Here is a 19,589-nt window from a genome sequence, read left to right on the forward strand (position 1 = left end):
ACAAAAAAGGAAAAGAAACAACATGAAAAAACGGAGCAATTACTACAACTTAACTTAAAACAAAAAAAAATTAATAACAGTAAAGATTAAAAAGGAAGAGGGCAAGATCAAGGAAGAGAACATGGACGTGGTCGAGGACAATGAAGAGAAAGAAAAGGTGGCTGTAATAACAACAACTTCAATAATGGAGAACGAAGTCAAAATTAACAACCACCATGAGGGCGCAGAAGAGGAAACTCATGGTCAAGGAGCGACAAATTCCACATCAAGTGCTACAATTGCTACAAGTTCAGTTATTATGCCTTCGAGTGTAGTGTTAGTTTTACGGTACTAAATCACATACGCAGTGAAATAATAATTATTTGATTATCATTATACCATAGTTTCAAGAATCTCCACATGTATACACATTAAATCTAAAGAAAAATTTACATGCATGAAAGAAATAAATACCTCTTGATGATCCTCGAAACTTGTTGTAACTTAATTAGATCTAATATATGTCACACTTTAGTCTTCCAAATGGATTCACCAAACACAAGGAGTAGTGTGGGCTACTAGGAGTGTATAATTTTTCCTTGTTGAATTCTCAACACATGAGCAAGAACTATTCTTGAGAGAAAAATAATTTTTCTTCTCTCTGGTGTATTTTGAAAATAGTGGTGAAGAATTATATCTTGATTTTTCACATCAGTCTTCTATTTATAATAGTGATTATTCAATTAATTAAATCATATTTAATTATTCAAATAAATATCTATAATCGCATCGGTTACTGATATTTCCGATGAGGGAATATCTTAATTACTTGAGAGAATATCTCAACCAAATTAGAGAGCATATCTCAACTACTTTGAGAAATATCTCAACCAACTAAAAATATCTTTATTTACTTTTAAAATTTAAATATTTATCTAATTGAATTAATTAATTAGTTAATTAACCCAAAAGGTTAACACAAGTAGGGACTCCCACTATATGAGTGCATGCACTGTGTCTAGACACAATGCATGTGGCGCCTCCTATGTCTTCGTACAATACAAGTCACAACTTCACGTATGAAAAAGGAATTTTCCTATATCTATAAATATATATATATATATCATTTTCAATAGTAAATATTAATAATTTAACATTCATGCATGTATCAAAATATTCAACTCTTATTAATAATCAGATATGTTTTTACAGGTTTTTCAGGTCATAAACCCTAGTAATCTCCCACTTGCCCTAAAAGAAAATTGGGCATCTCCCTTAATCCCATATTATATATATGACCCATAAAAGATTACTCTGGAAGTGTTTTTGTGAATGGTTCTTCCAGGTTTTATTCTGATCCAATCTTTAAGACCGCCATATCACCTCTCTCTACTACAATTCTTAGTAGATGGTACTTCATCTCAATATGCTTGCCTTTCTTGTGGCTTCTTATTTTTTGGAGTTGGCTAACGCTCCACTATTGTCATAGTTAAGCACCTGTGGTTTTCTACTTCTAGAACTACTTCCAGATTAGTGTAAAATTTCTTCAACCAAACCACTTCCTTAGTTGTTTCGTAAGCTGCTATATATTTGGCCTCCATGGTTGAATCTGCAATACCGATTTTCTTAATTCTTCTCTAAACTACAACTCCACCACCAAGAGTGAATACTAACCCATATATTAATTTTTGACTATCTTTATCTTATTGAAAATTAGAATTAGTATATCTCATATGATCATTTAAGTCTCTACAAGAATATAAAAGCATGAGATCTCTCATTCTACGAAGATACTAAGAATGTACTTTATAGCTATCCAGTGTTCTAAACCTGGATTAGATTGGTAATGACTAACAATTGCTACACTCGTAGTATATGTCACCCTTGTACACAACTACAACAAGCTCCCAACTACTGATGCATAATGGTACTTTCTCATGTCTTCCATCTCTTGAGAAGTCTTTGGACATTCATCCTTACATGGAGTAATTCTATGTCAAACGGTAACTGTCCTCTGTTGGAATTCCGCACTCAGAATCTTTCGAGCATCTTATCAATATAAGTTGCTTGAAAAAATACTAATGTTCTCTGCAAGTCAATTTTCAAAGGCAATTCATGGCGGCTAGGAAGAAAAACTTTGAAGTTAGCGCTTTGACCAACATCAAGTAATTACAGGTCGAGACCCTAAGAAAATTCATAAAAAGATTCAAGGAAGAAGCTTCCGAAACTAAAAAAGTGGACAATGGACAACAACTGACGCTAATTCAGGCCCGAATCCGAGAAGGGACTCTTTTCTATAATGAGCTCCAACAAGAAAGGGTTGCGAGTCTTTAAGACTTTTAAAAGAGGGCTCAGAAGTACATCAACTTAGAAGAAGTACAGATAACAGCTTTCAAGGGATATTACCCAATCGGTGGACTAAGGTATATGCCAGGAATGCAATTTTCGGGAGTTACTCTTCCATTGTGCCTCAAACAAGTGGGGTACAATTTTTAGAAACACTAGGACACACTTACAAACTCGCTCTTACTCTTGCTCAATCTAGTTTTGGGGCACTAGGGGGTAAACCAGTTCGCAGAGAGAGTTCACAATATCCTACCCAGTCCGTGCATCCGGCAGCAAGTGCGGTGGATGCTCCACAAACCTCCCAAAGCAAGAGATCTTTAAAAGGAAGCATGCAAACTAAAAATAAGAGGCAAAAGAAAGGTTATACCTCTCAGTATACATAATATATTAATTTAGTGGACACCCAGGAACAAGTATACTTGGCCATAAGACAAAACATCCATTATCATAGATCTCCTCCTCTATACCAAGACAGCTCCCGAAGAGACCCTAACAAAAGGTGTGAATATCACAATGACATTGGTCACACAACCAATGAGTGTAAGAACTTGAAAGACCAAATTGAGAGCCTAATTACGCTAGGTCACTTGTATGAATGGATCAAAGATAGGTCACCACACATGAATGGTGGACAAGTTGGAACTCCAGTGCCTCTAGGAGCACCAGCTCAGGTCCTAGATGTACAAGTACCTCCGAAAGTTCTTCCCCATCACCCGACACCTAGACAGCCCCTAAGACCAAACAGAAGAGTAGCCTTAATCTTAGGAGGACCGCACATCAGAGGTTGCAAGTGTTATAGGCTATAAGTGGGTGTACACGCACAAAGATGGAATTCTAGGGGTATAAAAAGCTAGATTTAAAGCAAGACTAGTTGCAAATGGGTTTTCACAAAGCGAAGGGATAGACTACAATGAAATCTTTTCTCCAGTGGTAAAACACGGATTCATAAGGCTAATGCCAAGCATTGAAGCAATCAATGACCTAGAGTTAGAGCAACTAGATGTTAAAGCAGCCTTCCTACATGGAGACTTAGAAGAAAACATCCTAATGAAGCAACCAAAGGGGTATGAAGTCAAAGGAAAAGAAGATCATGTATTTCAGCTAAAGAGATCCTTATATGGATTGAAATAATTACCAAGGGAATGGTACAAAAGATTTGATGAGTTTGTACTCATAATTAATTTCAAAAGGAGCTCTTATAATAGTTGTGTATATATCTAGAAAAATAATCACTATTTATCTCCAATCATATGTTGATGACATGCGTATAGCATGCAAAGACATCCTAAATATAAACAAAATTTAAGCTATGCTGAACAAGAAATTTAAAATGAAAGACCTTGGTTCTGCAAAGAGGATTTTAGGTATTGACATCATTAGAGACAGATACAAGAGAACTCTCAAACTGCCTCAAAGTGGTTACATATCTAAAATCCGAGACAGATTTTGTTTGAACAAAGTAAAACCTGTCAAAACTCCTTACATTCTACTATTCAAAATGTCTAAAACACAGGCCTATATAGATGATGAAGAAGCCAACTATATGGACAAGGTGCCTTACTCTAGTGATGTGGGGAGTCTAATGTATCTAATGATTTTCACGAGGCCGGATATTAGCTACGGTGTACGTATGGTGAGTAGGTTTATGGGACAACCAAGGAACATTGGAATGTAGTAAAATGGATCATGAGATATATACAAGGCACAAAACAACTTGGATTGGCTTATGAATTAAGCTCAAATTCTATCAACATAGCAAATTTTGTGGATTCTGACTATGCAGGGGTCCTAGACACTAGAAGTGTTGGGTTTTGTACCCTAAATAAAACTTTATTTCAATATAATCTTAAATATTCATTTATCAATAAAAACAGATTTATTTTATTACTTGTTTAATGTGTTATTTGGTTCATGTGATCATTTGTTTGATTTATAAATTCATCTAAATAATTATCATGTTGATATTCGTGTTTATTGTGATTTCGACATAGTAGAAAGTTATCAAGATTATGTGATTAAATGTATTCTTATGATTTATCATTACAGAAGGTTTAACTAATAGGATATTCTACAATGTAGTTTACTTGCACCTTGGATAAGTGCTATGTCCTTTTCAGGATATTGGTTACGTAAGCTTGGGTTGGATGTATCGAGTATGCATTGGAAGCAATTGATATTTAACTTGGATAAGATATTATAAACTTACTGTAATATCTATCTAATTCAATATCACCTAGTTGATCTTAGATCAAATGATCTCAATCCTGAGATGGTTAGGTTCAAGTTTAGTTGTATTATTTATGTTCTTCAATTTGTTCGTTAAAGTCGACCAATGGATCTTCTTGTGACATAAGAATTAAGGACATAGTATTTCAATTGAGTGAGAGCGCTAATCATAGATCCGAAATCTATAGCTTATATCTATACATAGAAGTGAAATGATGATTTTCTTCAAGCTTGGCTTAATAGAGATAAAATGTTTAGTACTCATTTCAGTAATTATATTAATTTACTGAAATATTATTTATAGGTAACTAAGTGTTTTAAGGATAAAATACATTGAAGGGTCTAACGGTAAATTTATCCCTACTCGATGTAGGTCATCTATAGAGGATCATTGATTATTAAGATTATACCAATGGATAATTCATAGCGTATCTATATTGTGGAACATATAGAGTGCTCTATATAATTAAGAGTGCAATTCTAAATCTATAGTGGTGCAAGGAGGAATTAATAAGTTAGAAAATTTACTTGGTGAATTCTAGAGCTACTTATTGGAAGCTTGATTATATAGGCCCATGGTCCCCACACTAGTTGAGATAATGCTGCTTGTAAGACTCAATTAATTGATTTTAGCTAATCAATTATAATTCTAAAATTAGACTATGTCTCATTTATAGGTTTTCACTAAGCAATGACTTAATTGTGAAGAAAAGAGGTTTTAGGATTTATTTATTAATTAAGAGACTTTGCGGAGTCTAATTAATAAATAAGAAAAATAAAAATTTTATATGATAATTAATGATATTTGTTAAATAAATAGTTTTGATATTTATAGGATTAAAATTAAAAAATATGGCATTTATGAAATAAAAGATAAATGGCTGAAAAAATAACAAAATTATAACTAGTGGGGCCTATCTATATGGCCGACCACTTAGTTCTATTTTTTTATTATTATTTTATCATTTTTAATTCCATATAATTTAAATTCTAACCCTAGGTGAAATAGTATAAAAGGAATAGGCTGGTCTCATTCTCATCCAATCCCTCATATAACCTAATTTACATTTTGTCAGACAACTAGAGTTCTTGAGACCTCCTTCTTCCTTCTTCTATTTCGAAATCTCAGTCATTGTTCTTCTATAAATTTCGAGCCTATAGTGAGTGAGTGCATGTCCACCCATAGCAAGTTTAGTACTCAATCATAGTGTATAAGACTGTGAAAAATCCAACAACCTGAAGGAGAGTCAGACTCAAATCTTAATAATACGCTATGATAGAAAGGAACAACGGTTAGAGATCTGGGTGAGAGAAGTCATATTATTCTGTTACAATCAATGTAAGGTTTCTTAACTTTATATGTGTTCAAATTCAATTATTTTTTAAATTCATATTTAGGATATTAATAAACATATTTGTTAGTAAATCTAGATCCTGGTAAAATATATTCTAACAAGAAAATCACAATTTGGTTATGTTTTTCAGTCAAGTGGATGCTCTATATGCCAAAAATCAAACTTGGAAACTATTGTTGCCCTGTTTACAATTGAAGTCGAGTACATTACATGTACAGAAACTGTGAAAGAAGCCCTATGGCTTAAGGGAATCTCCATGGAACTTGGTATAGACCAAAGGTGTATAACTACCCATTATGATAGTCAAAAGTGAGCAAAAATTAAGTTTTCCATGAGAGAACCATGCATATTGATGTGAGGCTACATTTTATTAGAGATAATTGGAAGGAAAGTAAAGCTGGTCAAAGTGGCCACTGAAGACAATGCAGCAGACATCTTCACCTACTTCTAAGTTTTGTCACTGTTTGAAGCTACTAAATGTAATGGAAGTTTAGGCAGTGTTCAATCACCTATGTAGTTTCCTAGTTTCTATGCATATAACTTGTCAAGGTGGAGATTCGTTAGAACTGTATGCCTAAGTAATATGCCACCTAAGCACCTAAGCAATCAGTTTTAACTAACTCTAGAAGTTAGTTAATCTAGTTAGCTAGAGTAGAGTAAAATCATGTAACATACTCGGGGTTACTAGGTATAAATACCCCCATACTTGTAATAATTACTTGATCCATACTTTTGTAATTCAAATTAAAAGCAAGAAAGAATTCATTCATTTATTTCTGTCTTAAGATCTTTAAGTGTGTTCAAAGGCATTGTAGTTTGTTTTGTGCTTTGAGGATTGTTCTTATTTATGTCACTACAAATTTTTTTACTTTTAGTCACAACCAAACTTGATAGTGATTAAAACAAAAATTACAATTTGTTGTGACTAAATGTGCTTTTAGTAGTCACAATACTTGTTGTAAATAAAAGTAAATTAGTTACAACTTGTATCTAAAAACTATATATGTTTTAGTCACAAGTAATTTTTTGTTGTGATTAAAAATCACATTTAGTTATAAAAAATTTATGTTGCGACTAAAAGTACTGTCACTAAAAATAGTTATTTTTTGTAGTGTTGTAAACTCTCCTAGTGTGTGAGATTGAGCCTTGAACTCTAACACTAATAACAATACTATGACACCGTACTAACTAGAAGTGGTTTCTTTTAGCAATTCTCTAGTAAAATAAATAACAATTAATGAGGTGACACATACCAGGCAAGACACCAGCTGCTTATACTAGTATCTTAGAGGATGTTTGGTATTATTTTCTGTTTTATGTTTTAAAAAATTGTTTTTAGAAATGAGAACAAAAAAATAGTTTTTGAAGTTTTTAAAACACAAGTCATGTTTGGTTAGTGATTTTTAAAAACAATATTGACCAAAAGTAAATTGATTTTTAAAACAGAAAACAACATTTTGTTGTTTTCAAAATTCTTGTTTTTTGTAACTTTGTATTCTGAAAACTGTTTTTAAAAAACAAGGTCAAACAAGCCAAATTGTTTTTAAAAATAATTTTCTATTTTTAAAAACAAAAAACAGAAAAGGAGATAGAGCACAATTGCTTACATGCACTTACTCTTTGAAAATAAATAAATTTCTTCTATTTTTCATTTGAAGATAGAGCACAATTGCTTACAAATTGACAAATCCAGAGTCTTTCAAGAAGTTACATGATTATATATGAGGTTGTTCAAAGAATTACACTTTGTCCTAAATGCTCATTGAAAATTTGAACTCGAGCAACCAAAAAGGAGAAAAGAAAAACTCAAAAAAAGAAAAGCTATTATTTTCTGCTAAGTGCCAAAACAAAAAAAAAGCTGTATAACAATAATATATTCTACAATATGAGTTATGAAAAGTAGTTTCTTCTATCTACTCTATTAATTATACATTAATCGTAATTATTAATTTATTGACTTTAATTATATATAAATTTGGCATAATCCGTGTACAAGTTGTTAGAAGTTTAGTTGTGCAACATATAGTCACGGGCTACGAATATAGTATACGTATCAAACTACTACTAAAAAATATCTAGTTAAAGAAATGTGAATAAATGTGGTTAAAAGTATTAGTTAGTTCTAAAAATTATAATTTTTTTTATCAGTAAATATGTTTTTAATCATAATATTTATTGTAATTAAAATTAAATTAATTATATTTTGTATTTAATTAAATATTATTTTTTCGTAATAAGTACATTTTGTTGTAACTAAAAGTCATACTTAGTCACAAATTTTTTTTATTGTGATTAAAAAACTATCATTAAAGGTAGTAATTTTGGTAGTATATATATATATATAATATTATTGATTTTCAATTATAGGATCTCTAAAATAGACTCCCTCGATAGGGATGTTCGTTAGCTATAAAATTATATATTAGTAGTAGTGGTCCTCAAAAAAATAGAGCCAACTCTATTCTCATCTTCCTTTAACAAAAAAGTAAATTAGAGAACCTTAAGTCTTGTATTCTTCGAAGATCATTATTTAAAATCACCACAAAGATCATCTCTTTGAATGGATTAAGGTACATTTTCCCTATTCATGTTCTTTTTCTCTTTGAATTGATAAAGATATTATTTAAATCTATATTTTATACTCATAATAATATGTACAATATATTTATCTATGGAATTGAATCTTGTTATTGCATATTTTAATAAAGAATTCTAATAATATATGGACATATATAAATAGATTTAAAATAACAATGATAAAAATTAAAGTTGAATTTATATTTATATACATATTTAAATAAATATATATACAAAATTATACTTACATTTTAAAAAAAATAAAATAAATAATTTAAAAATTAAAAATATCTTCTTAGATTGGGGTTCTCGGACGGTAGTAGTGCAGTGGTGCTCGGACGGTGGTGGTGTGGTTTTGCAAGAAAGAAGAAGAGAGGAGGAAGAAGAAGAAAATGACAAGGGGGAAGGACTTCGACCTTGTTATATTAAGAGACTTTTACTAAGGCATTTTGTTCCACCAGTAAAAGTCTACATTGCGCCGGAAAAAATCTCAAAACTTACCCTTAATTGAAACGAAGTGTTTTTGAAACACTTTCCCCAGCCACACATTTGCTTCGGCAGAAGTTTTCCCACCAATCACAGTTTTTTAGGAACTTTTGCTGGAGCATATATGTACGCCAACAAAAGTGTAATTTCCCTGCTTCAAAAGTTAAACCATTTTTTGGTAACTTTTTGTCGGTGCAAATATCCACCGAAATAACTTTTTCCCCCAACCAATTTTTTCACGCAACGAAATTCTCCCTTTTTTTTTTAACACTTTTTGCCGATTTATAATTGCATCAGCAAAGGTCATGAATCATTAGAAATGGTTCGCGCCATACGCCCGATTTATTTCGAGACTTCTATCGGCATAATTCACGAATTGTGCCAATATATAAGTCATTTTTGCTAGTGCAATAGTGCGCCGTTAAAAATGTTTAATTGAAAGTTTTGGAATTTTGTTAAACCCCTTTATGTCGCTAACTTTTGATGGCACTAAAGTGACATTCTTTGTAGTGTGTCCACCCCAAATCTTCATCTTCCCTTACAAATTCTTCAAATCACAAACATATAGAAAAATGGCCTAACATGTGAAATTTCGTATTTTAATATTCCCAGTTTGATTATTTAATTAAGTGATTAATTAAATGCGGAATAATGAAACTGGTACTGAAAACAGTTTTCTGTAGTTACAGAATACAACTCTGTAACTCCAGAGAAACCCAAAAAAACAAACAGTGCATAAAAGTAAAAACACACAAGATTTTTGTACGTGGTTTCAACAATCCTTTCAGATTGTTACTAGTCCACGGGGCCACGCCCAGAGATAAGATTCATTAGATCGGTATCAAAAATACAAAGTAATTGACTTATGCATAAATAGACTCCCTCTTATTGTATGCCGCAAGCTTGATGTATTCCACCTACTAACCGAATCTTGATAAAACTCCAAGAGCTCGAACTCCCTTCGATCACCTTGAAGAGTGCTTGAATCCTCCCGATTCAAGGCTTAAAGGCTATCTCCCGAAAGCCTATACAACCATCTCCCGAAGGTTGTGTGCTTGTATCATCCCGATGCAAGACTTCAAAAGCAATCTCCCGAAAGCTTGTAAAACCCTTCTCCCGAAGGTGTGCTTGTATCCTCCCGATGCAAGACTTCAAAAGCAATCTCCCGAAAGCTTGTAAATACCCTTCTCCCGAAGGTGCACTGATGTTCTTCTTCGTTGTAGACTTGAATACAGACTCAAGACAATACAAACAACAAATAAACAGAGTAAGAGTAGAACAACTCTTCTCTACATAACAAAGACTCTCTTTTCTAAAGATATGAATGGAATTCAAAGATACAAGAGAGGTACCAAGAGAGGTACTAAACAAAGACACTCTTTCCTTAAGATATGAAAGTGAATGAAAGAGATAACATAACAAAGACACTCTTTCCTTAAGATATGAATATAATTCTAAGTGTATGAAAGAGATACAAAACCTAGCTACTATAAGATGTATTTATAATGAATATACATCTCATAGACAGCTTACATTCGGTCTGAACAAGACCTCAACCCACTAGAAACTTCCCTAAAATAATTCTTCAATCAGTCCAGGAATTTCCGTTTCTGTAACTACAGAATCGTGGGCAGTAACTACAACTTTCCTTTTATAGAAAAGGAAAGTTTAGCTCCGGTTTTCTCTTCAAGAAACCTGATCTTAGAAAATGGGAAACTCAACACAAGATCAGAATAACAGCTGGTTAGCAAAGAATCAATGTGTAATCAAAACTTACCATTTTTACCTCAATTTCCATAAATAGGAAAGCTAGTCAACTTTCCTTCCAAGTTTAGATTTACACAAATATGGAAACCATATCAATATATGCCAGCCGAAATATACAAAGAATAATAAAATATTTTTGTCAATTAAATATGCCAAAAATGGAATTAACAACATGGTTAATATTTGCTTGACTTAAGATCAAAATAAATTTCAAACTATACTAAATTAAAAATATTAAATAGAATCTCTTATACACGTTAAAAAAACTAAAATTTAAAACCAAAAAAATATATCTTCCCTTTCTAAATGTAAAAATATATTTATAATACTGTGATTAAAGATTAAAAAAAATTGTGGTTAATTATAAATTATTATTATTGTGTTGTGACTAAAAGGTTCATAGATAAAGGTATTAGTCACAAAAATTACAATTTGTTGTGACTAAAACTAAATTAGTGACAACTTCTAACTAAATACTATGTTTTAGTCACAAGTAACTTTTAGTTGTGAGTAAAAATTACATTTTTAGTCACAAAAAATTTATGTTGTGACTAAAAGGTTCATAGATAAAGGTATTAGTCACAAAAATTACAATTTGTTGTGACTAAAACTAAATTAGTGATAACTTGTAACTAAATACTATATTTTAGTCACAAGTATAACTTTTAGTTGTGATTAAAAATTATATTTAGTCACAAAAAATTTATGTTGTGACTAAAAATAACAGTTTTTTTAGTGTATAAATCCAAAACAAATCTGAAATAAAAATAAGAAATAATTTTCTCGACTTTATAAAATCCATACTCATTAACTGATGTGTTCCATTTTTATTGGCTCACCAATAACTTATGAGCATTACTATTGGGCACCAGCGGTGCTTAGCACCTTAAGACGTATCACTTTGTGATTGGTTAGCGATACTTCCTAAAAGCTATTATATTAAATTATATGGGATCCGATAGTTAATTAGACCAATAGTCATATTGATACGTAGGAAGATGCTTGGCACCACTAGTGCATTTTAACATTTCTCATAACTTATTAATGGGTGTCTTTATGAGAGATCCTGTAATAAAATTATCCATAATATTATATAGGAAAGGATTAGAACATTTTATTGCACATTTTAAAGTTTTAACATGAGGTATTGTAAATTATTATTGATATGAATGTTGTAAGTTATTATCTATTTAATCAAAATAAGTAAGGTCCAATAATTATACGTCAGATCTTCTTGTATCTTACATGCACTTTAAAGTACTCCAAAAGCAATATACAAAAGGTTAATATAACTTATAAATGGGGTTCCACCAGATAATTTATAACATCAATTACATCATTTGAAATATATGTGATGAGATGTTTAAACCCGACAATTACCATCTGTCCATCGTTATCACATTATTTTCTTGAAACTTACACTATCTACCTAGCTAGCTGTGTGGAGCCAGCTAGCCAACATTTTGATTCATAAACACACACGTATATCTACATGATAAGAATCATTACCCTTATTAATAACCCCAAAATTAAATGTTGGCATATTTTAATGACCAGCTATATATGATATGATATGATATGACTCCATCTTCATGTAAATGTGTATATTACTTTGTTTGTTTTCCTGTTTAACCTGAAGGAAGTAGTAGTAAGTGTGTTCTCGAAGGCTGTTAATTCTCAACTAACCCAATAATATTGCATCCATGCCAGTTACTCTCCATCCACAGCTCCTAAACCTTTAGTATATAATGTCGTCATGCATCGATCCATATATAGAAATAATAGCCTTAAATTTTAGTGAAGGCTTCTTATGTGTATAGATATATAGTACTATTTTGTACTTATAGAATAAACTTATTTGATATATTAGCTTAAATATTAAGTAGTTATTGAATTAAGGGAAAAAAACAGAAAAATACAAAAAAGGAAAAAAAATTACAAAAATACTATGGGCCGGCCCATTAAACATTTATACAGTCCACATACAAATATTTACAAAAATACCACATGCACTAAACCTTTAGCTGCACGGAGCGAACATTGAAGCTGACATACCTTGATCGTTTCAAAACCGCAAAACAACTAAAATGAAACCAAAACGAAGAAAATACAACCATTAATTCCGGCGAAATCAACTGGAAAAGAAGACCTGCGATGATCTAAATAGAAATTTACGAAAAAAAAACCAGAAAAACTGGGAAGAAACTAAAATTACACAATTATTTTCGGTTTTATTCGATCAAAACAACTCCCCCTAATATCGAAATCCGGATTCATGAAATGTAGATCTGTAACAAATAGATCTAGAGCTCCCCCCGAATCCAAAACAAGGTATGATGTGAATTTCTTTTTTAAAAAAAATCTCATGAATAATAGATCTACGTTATATATAGTTGCATTTTGGTTGATTATTGGTTTCCAATGTGGAATATATTTTTAAAAAAACAGAATAAGAAGAGCAAATTTGAATTAAGGGACAACACGTTACGTATAAGTCTATTTATTTTTTGTTTTGGTTGCATTATAGTTGCATTATCGTTTTAAGATAGTTTATATAATATGCAAGTAGCAAAACTATAATAAAACTACAAAATAACTGTAAACAAACTAAAATACAGAAAAAACTCTTTGAACATCAACATCCATGATAAATTAAATTGTTACCCATTGATGATATACAAATGGATAGGAAACAACTAGACAAAAACATATTTCCAAAAAAATAGATACAGAACGTGTTTACACTATTAAAAAACTGTGAAAAAACTAATACAAACTTAGAATAGATCAAATGAAAAAACTGAAATGAAAAAGAATAAAACATCTGGAAAAACATAAAACAGAAAAAAGAAAAAAAAAAAAAAAAGACAACAAAATGAAACAGTTTTTAAGACTAAACAAACGAAAATGAAAAATCCATAAAAAGAACAAATAAATTAAACTAAAAAAATAGTAGCCCTAAAAAACCAAACGAAATGCTAAAATAAAAAACCTAGAATAGTAAAATCGAAAAACACAAGACACACAAATGGCAAATACAAACAAATTTTAAATAGGGGCGAAACCAAAAAGAAACTAAAATCAAACCTTATACTGAAGACCAACTCCATCTTGATCATTTTTTTTAGCATCATCTTGAGGAATTTTTTCATGGGCTGCCACCTTTGATTTCTTCTTTGGAAGAGCTCGCCCACGTTTCGACAATGGAGCAAAATTAGAGTCATCATCCTCAACAACATGTCGTTTACCCTTGTTTCTATTAGCTAAAGATTTCAACTCCATTTTAGAAATTTTTTTTTGAACAAGGGAAGGAGTTGATGAAGAATAAGTTACAACCATATTTATATATTAAGAGAAAAATAAAAAGAGAGAAAACGGTTGATGGGAGTTGAAAAAAAATTTGAAGAACAAAAAGAAGAGTGAAAATGGAGTTGTGATTGTGAAGAGGGAAGTGTTAGCTATGAAGGTTATTATTTTTTTTAAAAAAAAAAAACTGAAAAAGAAATAGAAAATAAAAGGAAAAAGAAGAGAAAAAAGAGAGAAATGATGTATAGAGTGATTGATGTAATGCATCAATCAATCAATCACGTGTCAAAAAGGTTGAATTGTGTGTGCATGTGGTAAAATAGTAATAAAATATAAAAGATGTGTAAAAAAGTTGGTTTAGCCGTGTATAGGTATTAATGTAATAAATTTATCATTTTAGATTTTTAGTGTAAAAATTTCTTGAATTAATACTATAGCTAGCTCATTCTTCGTACTACCAGCAGGCCACAAGCTCAATTTTTAAGTTATTTAACACCATTTGATATTTAAAATGACGAATATATATATAGAAAGAAATAAAAATTAAATCATAATCCATATATAGGAAACACTTTTTAAAAGTATTACTTATAAATTTAAATTTTAAAAATATTAAACTATTAAAATAAATAATACAATGCAAAATAATAATAATAATAATAATAATAATAATAATAATAATAATAATAATAATAATAATAATAATAATAATAATATACTTCATGTCTAATCCATAAATAATTTATATTCCAAAAAAGAAAGTATAATCTTTCATATATAAAATTATTATATATAGGCTAAAAAAATAAAATAATTATATATAATATATATTTAATAAAAATATGGTTTTTATACTCAACGTATACAAAAATATAGATGTTCATTTTTTTTTTTCCTTTTTTATAGTTTTTTAATTTAGAAGTTGCTTTCTAATGGCTTTTTTTTTTTTTTTTTTTTTTTTTTTTTTTTAAAGAACTGCAGTTCATTGCTTGTTTATGCGGGTGTGATTATGGAAAGTATTTGGAAGCATAGAAACCTGATCACTCATTCCACGGGTCCTCTTCAGAGTATCGAATCGGTTCGCCTGGAGGTTTGTAGGAGATTTTCTGAGTTGGATCCTGGTGATGGTCATTTGATGCAACCAGCCATTGTCAGTTCAAATTCGCTGCTTTTTCCCCGTTTATCCACCAAACACTGTCTGTTGGTGGATGGATCTTTTCAAGCAGGGAGTTTTGGATGTGCGATGCTGTCTCTGTCCAAGTGCTCTTCAGATTGGTGGACTTGTGTTTCTTCTGGCTCCTGCAATTCGGCGTCGGAAGCAGAAATGTTGGCGATCATCCAGGGCCTTCGTTGGGCCATCCAAAACCAGCTGGACGATCTGACTATAATGTAACGCCCTGTCCAACAGGGACGCCACGTGTGTGCACTTTATTTAAAATACCAATAATTATATAAGATGTAATTATACTAAAAGTGTGGGTAATTAAAATTTTGATAGTTAAAACTCAACCTTTAAATTGTTTAACAAAAGATAAGTAACATGATTTATGGGGTCCCCCTGTTTTCAAAATATTTACAAACTGATTTCAAAGTATTTTACAACATAAACTTTATATTTTTCCAAAATACAATCAAAATAGAGCATCCTGTAAACTGGGCTGCCTGTGGCTGGTATGTACATTGCTGCTGTGACCATAACTCATGGTTGTTCGACTTTAGCTTTTCCTTTACCTGCACCATAAAGCACCAGTGAGTCACAGAGACTCAGCAAGAAAGTGATCAAAACAATAATTGAAAGAAATTGATTATCCACTTAATCTCATGCCATTATGTTTACTCACTATTCGATAATAACAAGCATTTTCTTAAACATCATACATTCCTGGTACTTAATAAAGTACCACTTTTACCACTCGTTACATACGAGCTGAATATGTCACTATCGTTGCCCGATAACGCAAACGATAAGTAAGAAACCTAACCGCGGTTTCAAGAGTAATTACTCATAACGGTAATAACCGTTTCCAACCCTAGGTAATAACCTAGGCTTAATAAGCTTTAATCAATATCATGATAATAATCAAGATCACCTCCATTCATTCATTGATTTTTAACCACATATGGTGCTTACCACTTTTCTTACCTTAATTCAGAAGTCAAGAATATGGCCGACCTGGGTGGAAAAACAAGCTAGGCAATCCCGGTCCTATGTCACGACAATTGAGAAACACAAATAAATACCTTAACATAATATTCCGGATTAAAACCCTAATTCTAAACCGATTAGACTTAGCCTTCACCATCAATATAATAATTCAAATAACTCAAAATTATTCAAAGGCAGATACTAGGTTCAACCCCGAGTTAAACACGGATCAGAGAAAAACCCGAGAATTGTTCCCCGTCAGAATGCTTAGGCCGGCCGGTTACGATACGACAGAACCAACCTCGACCGGTTCTTTGCCAGAACGTAACAATTCGGTTTTTCTCCTCCAACTCGAACCAAAACCAAATCATACCTAATTTGCACTTCCAGAACAGTTCAACATACTAAATACAATGCATTCAACATATCATTTAATCACAATTCATCATGTTACTCAAAATCAACATCTCACTTGTCAATTTTCATTAAAAACATCACTTTCCACACCTATTTGTTGCACAGCCCTTAATCTCCCTCAATCTTCATTCACACAAGTTCCAAATCACCCTAAGAACCTACCCTAACTTCAGCTTATACCCCAGCTACGAATAAATGAAAACCCTCACCAAAACCTAATCTAAACTCATGGAAACCAACCAAGAAAAGAGTAGAAACCTTACCTCCACTTAGCTAGCTCCTAGGGTTAGGATTAGCTCAAGAATTTGAAGAAAAAGAAGTGAGTTTTTCCCTGGTTCCAGCTGCTACAGTGATCGGCAGAAGGAGAAGAAGAGAAAAGCTTGGAGTTGTTGTTTTTATTTTGAAAAAAAATGATTCCTTGCCTTGGAAGGCAACTTCTTTAAATAAGGGTTTTTTTTTTTTTTTTTTTTTTTTTTTTTTTTCCTTTGCAGCCACAAAATAAATAAGTAAAGAAAAGAGATTGCCAAAAATAAAATGACTAAACTATCCCTCAAAATAACCTAAACTTAAATTATAACCTAGGGGCATTTTGGTAATTTTACTAATTCCCCAATCCGACATTCTAATAAAATTCTAACTTAATCCGGGATATTCTCCAAAATAATTCTTTCATTTAATGTCGTGACATTGCTAACCACATAGCTAAAATTCCACAATTGCCGGGCCCAAAATAACGTATTTCATTAAATAATTTCTCAAAAATTCATCTAAGTAAGATCATAATCCTACTTCATTTTCCTAGTAATTACATATTTAATAAAATATGTCCATTTAAATATTATTTATTTTCTGGGATATTACAACTATCCCCCACTTATAGGAATTTCGTCCTCAAAATTTACCTGAAAAGCTCGGGATACAACTCCCGCATCTGCGACTCTAATTCCCAAGTCGCTTCTTCAACTTTGCTATTCCGCCACAACACTTTGACTAGTGGAATAGTCTTGTTTCGCAACACCTTTTCTTTCCTGTCTAAGATCTGTACTGGTTGTTCTTCATACGACAGGTCGGTTTGAAGCTCAATATCTTCATAACTTAAGATATGAGTTGTATCAGATACATATTTCCGAAGCATCGAGACATGAAACACATTATGAACCCCAGATAAGGCAGGAGGTAGAGCCAACCGATAAGCTACCTGACCTACTTTCTCAAGAATCTCAAATGGACCAATAAATCTGGGACTCAACTTTCCCTTCTTCCCGAACCTTCGAATTCCCTTCATTGGGGACACCCGAAGAAAAACAAAATCCCCAACTTGGAATTCAACATCTCTACGCTTTGGATCCGCGTAGCTTTTCTGTCTACTTTGGGAAGCAAGCATACGAGCTCGAATCTTCTCAATAGCCTCGCTCGTTCTTTGGACGGCTTCGGGTCCAAGATACCTACGTTCACCGACCTCATCCCGGTTGAATAGGTGATCGACATTTCCTTCCATAAAGCATCTCATACGGAGCCATGCCAATGGTACTCTGATAACTATTGTTATAAGAAAATTCAATCAGAGGTAGGTACTTGTTCCAAGAACCTTCAAAGTCCATTATACATGCCCTCAACATATCCTCAAGTATCTGGATAGTTCTTTCAGATTGTCCATCGGTTTGAGGATGAAAAGTCGTATCTTGAATTTCAACTTAGTACCCATTGCTTCTTGTAAACTTTCCCCGGAATTTGGATGTAAATTTTGGATCTCGATTCGAAACTATCGACTTTGGGGCACCATGAAGTCGAACTATCTCTTTAATATACAAATCGGCATATTGATCCACCGTATACGTTGTCCTCACCGGAGAAAGTGAGCGGACTTCGTATATCTATCCACTATCACCCAAATAGAATCATAATACCCTACTGTTCGGGTAATCCCACCACAAAATCCATGGTGATGTCTTCCCATTTCCATTCAGAATCTTTAGAGGTTGAAGCAAACCTGCCGCCTTTGGTGTTCGCTTTAATTTGTTGACAGGTTAAGCATTTTGACACATATTCAACAATATCCCTCTTCATACCCGGCCACCAATATAAAGCTTTCACATCATGATACATCTTGGTTGTTCCCGGGTGTAAGGAGTACGGTGTAGTATGAGATTCATCAAGAATCTCTTGTCTGATTTCTTTGTCAACCGTACACGTATCTCTGTTTTTGTATCGCAACAACCCATCGATAAGCATGAAAAGTCTCTTGCCAATCCAGCCTCTAACTTCTCCTTATGTCCCTGTAGCTCAAGGTCACCTTGTTGGGCTACTCTAATTCTTTCCAATAGATTAGATTGTATGGTGATATTAGCAAGTTTTCCAATTATAAATTCAATTCCCGCTCTCGTCATATCCTCAGCCAACTTGGTGAGATTTCCTTTAGTTCACAAACTTTCCACGGTCCTTTCCGACTTAGAGCATCCGCTCCCACATTTGCTTTACCAGGGTGGTAGAGAATCTCGCAGTCATAATCTTTGACCAGTTCTAACCATCGTCGTTGCCTCATATTTAAATCCTTCTGAGTGAAAAAGTACTTCGAGGCTTTTGTGATCCGTATAAATTTCACACTTCTCACCGTACGTATAGTGACGCCAAACTTTTAGTGCAAAGACAACCGCCGCTAATTCAATATCATGGGTAGGATATCGTTGCTCATACTCCTTCAATTGCTCGGATGCATAAGCAATCACTTTCCCTGATCGCATAAGAACACAACCTAACCCTTGTTTGGATGCATCACAATAAATCACGAACTTTTCGTCACCTTTTGGTAAGGTTAGCACAGGAGCGGTAATCAACCTTTGTTTCAATTCCTGGAAACTACCTTCACACTTGTCAGTCCAAACAAACTTACAATTCTTTCGGGTCAACTCAGTTAAAGGCGTAGAAATCTTTGCAAAGCCCTCAACAAATCTTCGGTAATACCCTGCTAACCCCGAAACTTCTAA

The sequence above is a fragment of the Cannabis sativa genome, chromosome 5 (assembly GCF_029168945.1).
Source record: "Cannabis sativa cultivar Pink pepper isolate KNU-18-1 chromosome 5, ASM2916894v1, whole genome shotgun sequence".
NCBI classification, from domain to species: domain Eukaryota; kingdom Viridiplantae; phylum Streptophyta; class Magnoliopsida; order Rosales; family Cannabaceae; genus Cannabis; species Cannabis sativa.